The sequence below is a fragment of the Parus major genome, chromosome 13, assembly GCF_001522545.3.
Source record: "Parus major isolate Abel chromosome 13, Parus_major1.1, whole genome shotgun sequence".
NCBI lineage: Eukaryota > Metazoa > Chordata > Aves > Passeriformes > Paridae > Parus > Parus major.
Window position 1 is genome coordinate 2,739,772 of NC_031782.1, and position 7,595 is coordinate 2,747,366.

Below are 7,595 nucleotides of genomic sequence, written 5' to 3' on the forward strand. Positions count from 1 at the left end.
AGAGAAGAGGAGAAAAAACGAATGAAAAAAAAAAAAAAAAGAGGAAAAAGAAGGAAAAAACCATTAAAAAGGAATTTATGAAAATGAATACTTGTCCTTTTCCTAAGGGTAAAAGGCAGTGTCTTATTAAAGGCAGTAAACACAGTCGGGTTAGGACTATTTTTTTCAACTCTCTGTATTTTTTAATGAGAAAATTGGGGCTTGTGAATGTTCATTTGTGTCTATTTCCATCAGCTCTTCCCAGTCGGATCTGAGCTGTTGGGGAGCACTTTGCACACTGCAGAGAGAGCTTTTCCCATCCCTGTACCAATCCTTCCTTAGCACACTCAACTTTTTCTCCTTCTGACCTCCACCCTTATCTGAAGGACATCCAGCTGTAGCCAGAATGTGATGGACAATGGGATTCTGCATCCTGAATTAACAACAAATCTACAAATAAAACTGTTTTACTTTAACTTTTTTATTTGTTCTAATTTGTTCCAATTCCTCCTGTCATAAATTTCAGCAAATCACAAAGGAAGAGGTGAACAGAGTTGTCAAACCACTTCATATGAAGGATAAAAAAAGGGGGAAAACTCCATCAGCAGGGGAAGGTGTCCATCAAAAAATTGACATCAGTCATCCAAAACCCACTGAGAAGTCACTCAAAATGTTTCTCCCAATGAAATAAAGGAGCCCCCAGGCAAGGAATGGCTCCAATTCCAAATAAGAAAAGAAATGTTGCTTCTTGAGGAGAAGGAGCATCCAGGTGAAATGTGGGAATTTCTTCCTGTGAAGCAAAGGGAAAAAGGTTAGCACTGAGGGCACACACTCCCCTCCAGCAGCCCGGAGAAGATCCAGGACTTCTCAAAGGTCCTCTAAGGCAGGACCCTGACCCAGCCCATTCCATTTCCCAGCATTTTTCACCCAGGTTTCCAGGCTGGCACCGTGCAAAAGCAGCAGGAGCTGCGCTGGCTCTTCCCAGCCCCTGGGATCTCCTCGGGGACAGGGACCATTCTCACTTTTGCTCCTCTGACACTTCATTTGTTGATTTGTCTCTGGGGGTGACAGCACCGCTCTTCCCACACACCAAAGAGGGGCTCAGAGTCTTTGAAAGGAACAAACAAACCCCGTAACTCCACGAGGAGCCCAGACAGGCAATGTTGCAAATTAAGTTGAAAGAGGCCCAGTTACTGCACCATTATTTGATTTCCCCTTCTCTAATCCCTTGCTTGTAATTAGCATAATTTATTAACATATTAGAGCCATGCATGTGAACCCTCTTTATAGTTGCTGAGTGCTCCCTGAGGCTGCCTAGTGAAAGCTTTTCCCCACTGTTTAATAATATGTTACATAAGGAAAACCAGCTTCTGATATAATTTAAATTATGACTTTCCTTTCTGCCTCTGAACACTCATTTCCTTTAAATGGGGTTAATTTCCTTAAATAATGAAAATCCTCCAATTTCAGTTTTCCATTCATTAGACCCCCTTAGTTCAACATGAAAAAGTCACACGCCAAGAGGGAAAAGAAAAAATAAATTAAAAATAAAAAAAAAAAAAAAAAAAAAGAAAAGAAGAGAAGAGAAAAGAAAAGGAAAAAAAATATCCCATTGAACTTTGAACCTAACCACCCTGAGAAGAGGTTTCCTGGGATCCTGTCTCCTTCTTTCCTTCCTGGATTGAGAAGGATATGACACAGACTGTCAGGAGATGAAGATGGACAAGCCACTTTACATCCAGCTCCCTTCTCCCATCTGGCACAAGAGGTCCTCTGCATCCTGAGCCCATCTCAGAGTTGCAAACATTTAATGTTCCTCTGAGGCATCACAGCCAAACGTGGATTTCTTTGTATTCTCCCAGACAAATCCCTTTTTTTCATTAATCTGCTGCTGCTATTTTGGCAAACGAGGCCACCCTGTCCCCTTTCTGATGATCAGTGGGTGCCCAGGTCCATCTCTGGGCACAGGATTGCACCTCCTTGGCTGCTCCAGTAACCTTTGCCTCCACTTCTTGCCCTTAAGGCATCACTCCTGACCCAAACTTACAGCTCACCTTGCCCAGGAATCAACCCCTCAGCTCTTTGCTCTGATGTTTTTCATCCCTGTTCTTTTTCCAGGTCTTCTGAACCTCCCCTGTGATAACCCAAAGTGAGGACACTTGCAAGAGGTAATTCAAAATGTGATGAAAAGCAGAATTTCCTCCTTATTCCTCTACATTCTGTGCAGAAATATAAACACATTTCCCTGTGGAATGCTGGCTCAGGAGCTCCCTAGCCCTAAGCCCAGGACCCCAAGCACTAGCTAGGCAGAGAACATGCTCAAGAGAGGCAAAAACAGGGCCAAAATCTGGTTTTCTGCTCCTTGTGCTGCTTGGCTCACCCAGCACGTGCGTGCCCGACTGCAGCCGAGTTCAACCTGCCTTAACTCCTAATACCTTGGAGGATTTAGGCCTCTGTTATACTTCAATAAACTGGGAATAAAGTAATTTCTGCCCCTCAGAGAACAGCTGGGAGCTATTAAAGCTCGTGGCTGTGTGCTCCTGGTGGATAATTCCTCCTGCTGTCCCCGTGTGAGCACAGCCCAGCCCTGGTGGTGCTTCCAGCTGTGGAGTGATGCAGAGCAGCAGCATCCCTCACGTGGCTGAGGCTTTAAAGATGGTGTTTCCACGTTCACAAAAAGGGCTCTCTGCTCTTTTTATAAAGAAATACCTGTTATGACAAAGCCCCTGGTGTGTCCCCACTGAGAGGTTTTATAAACACCTCATTTTGGGAGCAGAAGCCCTGAAGGGAACCGTGTGTTCCTCGCTCTGTGCTGAGCACCTGTCAGAGCCCAGCAGTGCCCTGGGACCTGGGCAAGGCTTTATTAATCAGCAAATAAAGATCCCAGGATCCCTGAGGTTGGAAAAGGCCTCCAAGGCCATCAAATCTGGCCTGTGGCTTATCCCCACCTTGTCCCCAGCCCAGAGCACTGAGTGCCACACCCCGGCCTTCCCTGGACACCTCCAGATTCCCCAGACTCCTGGGCAGCCTCTCCCAATGTTTAACACCTCTTTCCATGAAGAAACTCTTCCTGATGTCCAGCCTGACCCTCTCCTGCTGCAACTTGGGCAATGTTCTGCTGAGTTTGGGTCAGAGCTGGTGCTTGCAACCCCAGTTAACCTTTCTGCAAGGAAAAACCCAACCTAAATAGCAGAAAATGTCAGGGAAATTATGTTAATTTTCAGAGTGAGTTTTCTCCAGGACCTCAAAGAAATAAGTGAATGTTATTGTTGTTCTTACTTGCTTTTTATCACTGGGGAAACCCAAGGACAATTAAATGAACTCGCTGGAGATCCCAATGCCAGAGAAGGAGAAGAAACAGAAATGTTTCCTGGCTGCCGCTGGAGGTTTATTGACTTGGGGATTTTAGGGTGCTTTTCATGAGAAGCTGCTGGTTTCCTGAACCCAAAACTTTCATGGAAATGAGCAGCCCATCTGACCAGGAATAACTCCTGCTTTTAGGAATTAGCTTCACCACAAAAGGGAGAAAACGAGGCTCAGACAGGAGGGTTTGGATGTGTCTCCCCTTCCCACCCAGGGTGAGAGCCAGCAGGGCCCTCCAGGGACAGCTCCGTGCCAGCAGGGAACAGGAAAACTGGTTCCCACCCCACTCCCTGCTTTTGACTCCCAGCACTCGACTAAAGCAGAGTCTGCTCCCCTCTCCTCTCTCCTGAACCTGATTTACTGTGGGATTTATCTGATTTAGGGTTGTTCTTCTTTCATGCTCTGCTCGGGAGCAGCGGTGTCTGGGATGTTGCAACATTTAGAAAGCTTTTGGGTGTATTTATGTGTATTGAAATGTACTTTTCATGGTACAGCTGCACACGCCCTTTCCACTATTCAGCCTCTTCTCCTCCCACTTGAAAACAAACCTTTTGAAAGCAGAGGGGAAGAATAATTAAAGAAATTGTAATCTGCCTCAGGTAATGACATGATTGAAACATCACCATTTTGTCTGGAGGGTCACAGGATGGTTTTATGAGAAAGCTTTAAAGCTGCTAACTCGAGAGAACCTTTGATATTTCACCTTTTGTTGTTGCTAACGTGTTCTCCTTCCTGACTCTTGGAAACAAAGCCCTGTCGCTTTCGACAAATTTGGTGCCAAAGATGTTCTGCCACAGGCTGGTCTGACAATCCTGGAAGATTAATTGAGCAGCTACATCTGAGATATTCCAAATTGTTTCAGTAATTTAGATATTTACCAGGCAGGAGACACCACGGCCCCGCAGTCAGCCTTGGGAATGGGATGGTGGATCTTACGTGGTGTGGTGTGGTCCCTGTGGGGTGATTTGGGGCTCAGCAAGAAAAACTTCTTCTCCTGGTGGCTTGTGTTTCACCAAAACAGCTGCAAATAAAGGGAAAAATGAACTTATGTGCTGCAAAGTGCTCGTGGTGGCATCAACGGGGATTGGGCAGAATTCTTTTCCCACTCTTTGTAATACAAAATAAAGTCACTAAGAGCCAGGAGAGGAGATTCCTGCAGCTTTGATGTGACTTCTGTGTTTTCAGAGATCCAGCAAAGCATTTCTCACCAGTTGGTATCACACAACTTCCTTGTTGGTCCTGTCTTGATGATTATGAACTAACATTTCCTAGACCTTGACTTTTTACAAATGTGTTCAGTTCCCAGAATTGCTTAAATCTTGTGGGCAGGGATATTTCTCCACTGGTTTGCTTCTAGTATTCTAACTAACATATATTTCCACTATTATTCTACCAGGATTATACCTAATGTATATTTCTGCTGTTGGATAGTTGTTGTTCATGATGAAAAATGAAGTTATTTCTGATCAAGCAGTGGCAGACAGAAAATGGAAAAAGAAATGTCAAAACTAAACTGCAGTAGAGCATGAACTCCACTCAAGCAGCCATAGAAGGTTCTCAGGGTGTATTTCCCAGATATTCTTCACTCAGCAGCAGCTCATAGAAAGGTTTGCAAGCAACAAATGAGACGGATTGGGAGTGTAATTGAAAAGAATGTGAGGATTTTACTTGAAAAGACATTAATGGGTCATTTCTAAAACCATACTGACATTTCTCCTTGTACAAGAGTCTATTTGAGGAAAACGTCTGCTTCTTTTGTGAGATGCAGGAGGTTTGGAAAAGATGTAGAATTTTGCACTGTAGCCAAACCCAAATGAAGACAAATGAAAATGGGCTGGTGGCAGCCAAAGGAAGCCAAGTCAGACCAGAGACACTGCTGGGACCTGTCCATCACGGGCTTCTGGCAGAGATCCTGAGCAACTGAAAATGTTTCCACCATTGCTCTTGCAAAGTGAATGCTCTGGGCCTCATAAAGAGCTGTTTCTTGTGGAAATCAGTGGAAATATTTAGCCTTTGGGTCCTGGTGGAAAGTTGTCTCTGCTGAGTTTGGCCAGCACGGCTTCGTCTCAAAATTATCTTCACCAGCCACCAAATGAGATAAATGAGAAGCTGAGGCTTGGAATGGAACCACTGCTGCTTTTTGTGATACCAATGAGATGGAATTGTTCTGCCATAGGAGAAGAATTAATAGGAATTATTATACATTATTTGTATGTCTGCCATCCTTAAAAAAAAAGAAAAGGGTGCTCTAGACCCTTTTGATACAGAGTAATGAAGGATTTTTCTCTCTTTATTTTTCCTGGGCACACCCAAACTCCTGGAGGCCATCTCCTGTAAAAGAGGGAGGTGCAGGCAGATTATGGAATACATTTATTTTACTTTATTTTATATATTGTCTTGTCAGATACACTTAACAGAGAGGGATGCAAAACAACGGATGGATCTGGCAGCTAATTTATGGGTGGAATACCAATTTTTTTCCATCTGGAAGTGATTTTGTCTTGGGTTTTTAAATGCTAATTTTGTGTCTTCTGCACAGGTTTATACCACAAACACTGAATACAGAATTCTGTCTGGGAATTCCCATGCATATTGTCCCTGTTCCCAATATTCCAGATTGTCCATGGACTTAGAGCAGGGTAGATGGAATTGGATGGATTTTTGATGCAGATCATCTCAAATATTTTTTACCTGTGCAAGGATTCACCTGTCAGGAATGTTGGGTTGAGCAACTCAGAGGTCCCAGTGCATCCAGTGTGAATTTCCACCATCACAGATCTGTTTTTATCCACATGGGAGGGAGTTATAACGTGGAGATTTCCTAAAGGATGTGTCAAAAATAATGTTTGTTAATTTAGGAATAAGTGGGAATGTGGTGCTTGACCCTCTGGATGCCAATGTCCACCAAAGCTGCTCTGACACTCCCCTCCTGAGATGGGCAGGGGAGAGAAAATGTAATAAAAAATCAAGATAAGTCCAGGGAGAGCTCACTGAGCAATTGCCCTCCCAGGGAAGACAAAAAGATCCCAAAATCTCGCCATGCAAACTCAGCACAGAGAAAAAACTGCAATAAGCACTGCACTTGGTGGTGGTTGAAATATTGCTGTGGCCTTTCTGTGGGGAAATCCTCTGGGGTTTTGATCATTGCTTTCCCCAGTGAGCTCCATCCAGGCAGTGTTTACCCTCTGTGAGCTCTGCCCTGGCTGCGATAGAGAAAGGAGGGGAGAGAAATCAAATGCTATGGAAAACAAAAGTGGTCTGAAGTGGAGCTGTAGCTAACTCCAGCTGTAACAACAGGGCTGTGGCTTTCCAAATTTTAATCTCCCAGAAGAATCTGTATCGAATTCTTCAGCCCAGAGGTCAAGAGGGATTTTAGTAATGGAATGGGACAACTCAGCCTGTAAAGCCTCGTGGGCAAAGGCCTTCTGTGGAGTAAGCGTCCGTGGTAAGTGCTCCCAAGCCATGCAGGAATAAAAATAAATAAGGGTGATTATGAAGTTGTTTTACACTTTTCTCTCTTCAATCACATCACTCGTGGCGAGGATGACATGCTCTGCACGGGAGGCAGCTGAGATGGAGGAGGCAGCAGGCCCCATGCTCAGGTTTCTGACGTTCTTGAGCTCAGCCTGTAGTCATGGCACAAAGGCTGTCTCAGGAATGCTCCCTGGCTTTTGTCATTCCGGTGGTATTTGGATACAAAAGTGTGTGAGAGTTGGGAATACAGTCTGGGCAGCCTCAGGGCCTCAGGACCTCTATTACAAGTAACAAGCTGAAATGCAGTCCTTGCTGGAGAAAACGGGGTGGGAATCCCTGGCAACAAAAAACCTGTGGAAAATAAACTCCAATCTCTCAGAAATCCTTGTTTATTCATCTCCAGCTCCTAGGAGAGCATCCATTCCAGCGCCAGCCTAGCAGTGAAACCCATTCCCCTGCAAAATGGGGAATGTTCCAGCCCATGGCACGAGCCCTTGGTGCTGATGGATGGAGGGAGCAGAGATGACCAACACCCCCTCTGCATTCAGACAGAAGCTGAGAGAAGTTTTCCATTTCCCACAGAAATGCCTCCCTCTGCAGCACAGAGAAAGCTGGGATGGGTTTCCTGTGCCACACCAGGTGCAGGCAGGTGGAGAACAGGATGAATGCCAGTCTGAGGGGCAGGGGGGAGGCAGATGTGCTGTGCTGTCTGCTGGGAAATTCAGCTTTATCTTGGGGTCTCACTCGGAGCTTTTGGTTCCCGTCAGAGCAGGGGGCTG

General features: G+C 45.1%; 1 long non-coding RNA gene across 1 annotated transcript; it reads right to left on the reverse strand.

Moving 5' to 3' along the window:
- Window positions 1-478: 478 nt before the first annotated feature.
- On the reverse strand, window positions 479-6,159 carry LOC117245111. The gene is made up of 3 exons (XR_004499344.1): window positions 6,034-6,159; window positions 4,221-4,363; window positions 479-769 (listed from the first exon to the last, which is right to left on the reverse strand). It is a non-coding gene; the product is annotated as an uncharacterized LOC117245111 (long non-coding RNA).
- Between the last annotated feature and the right edge of the window lie 1,436 nt (window positions 6,160-7,595).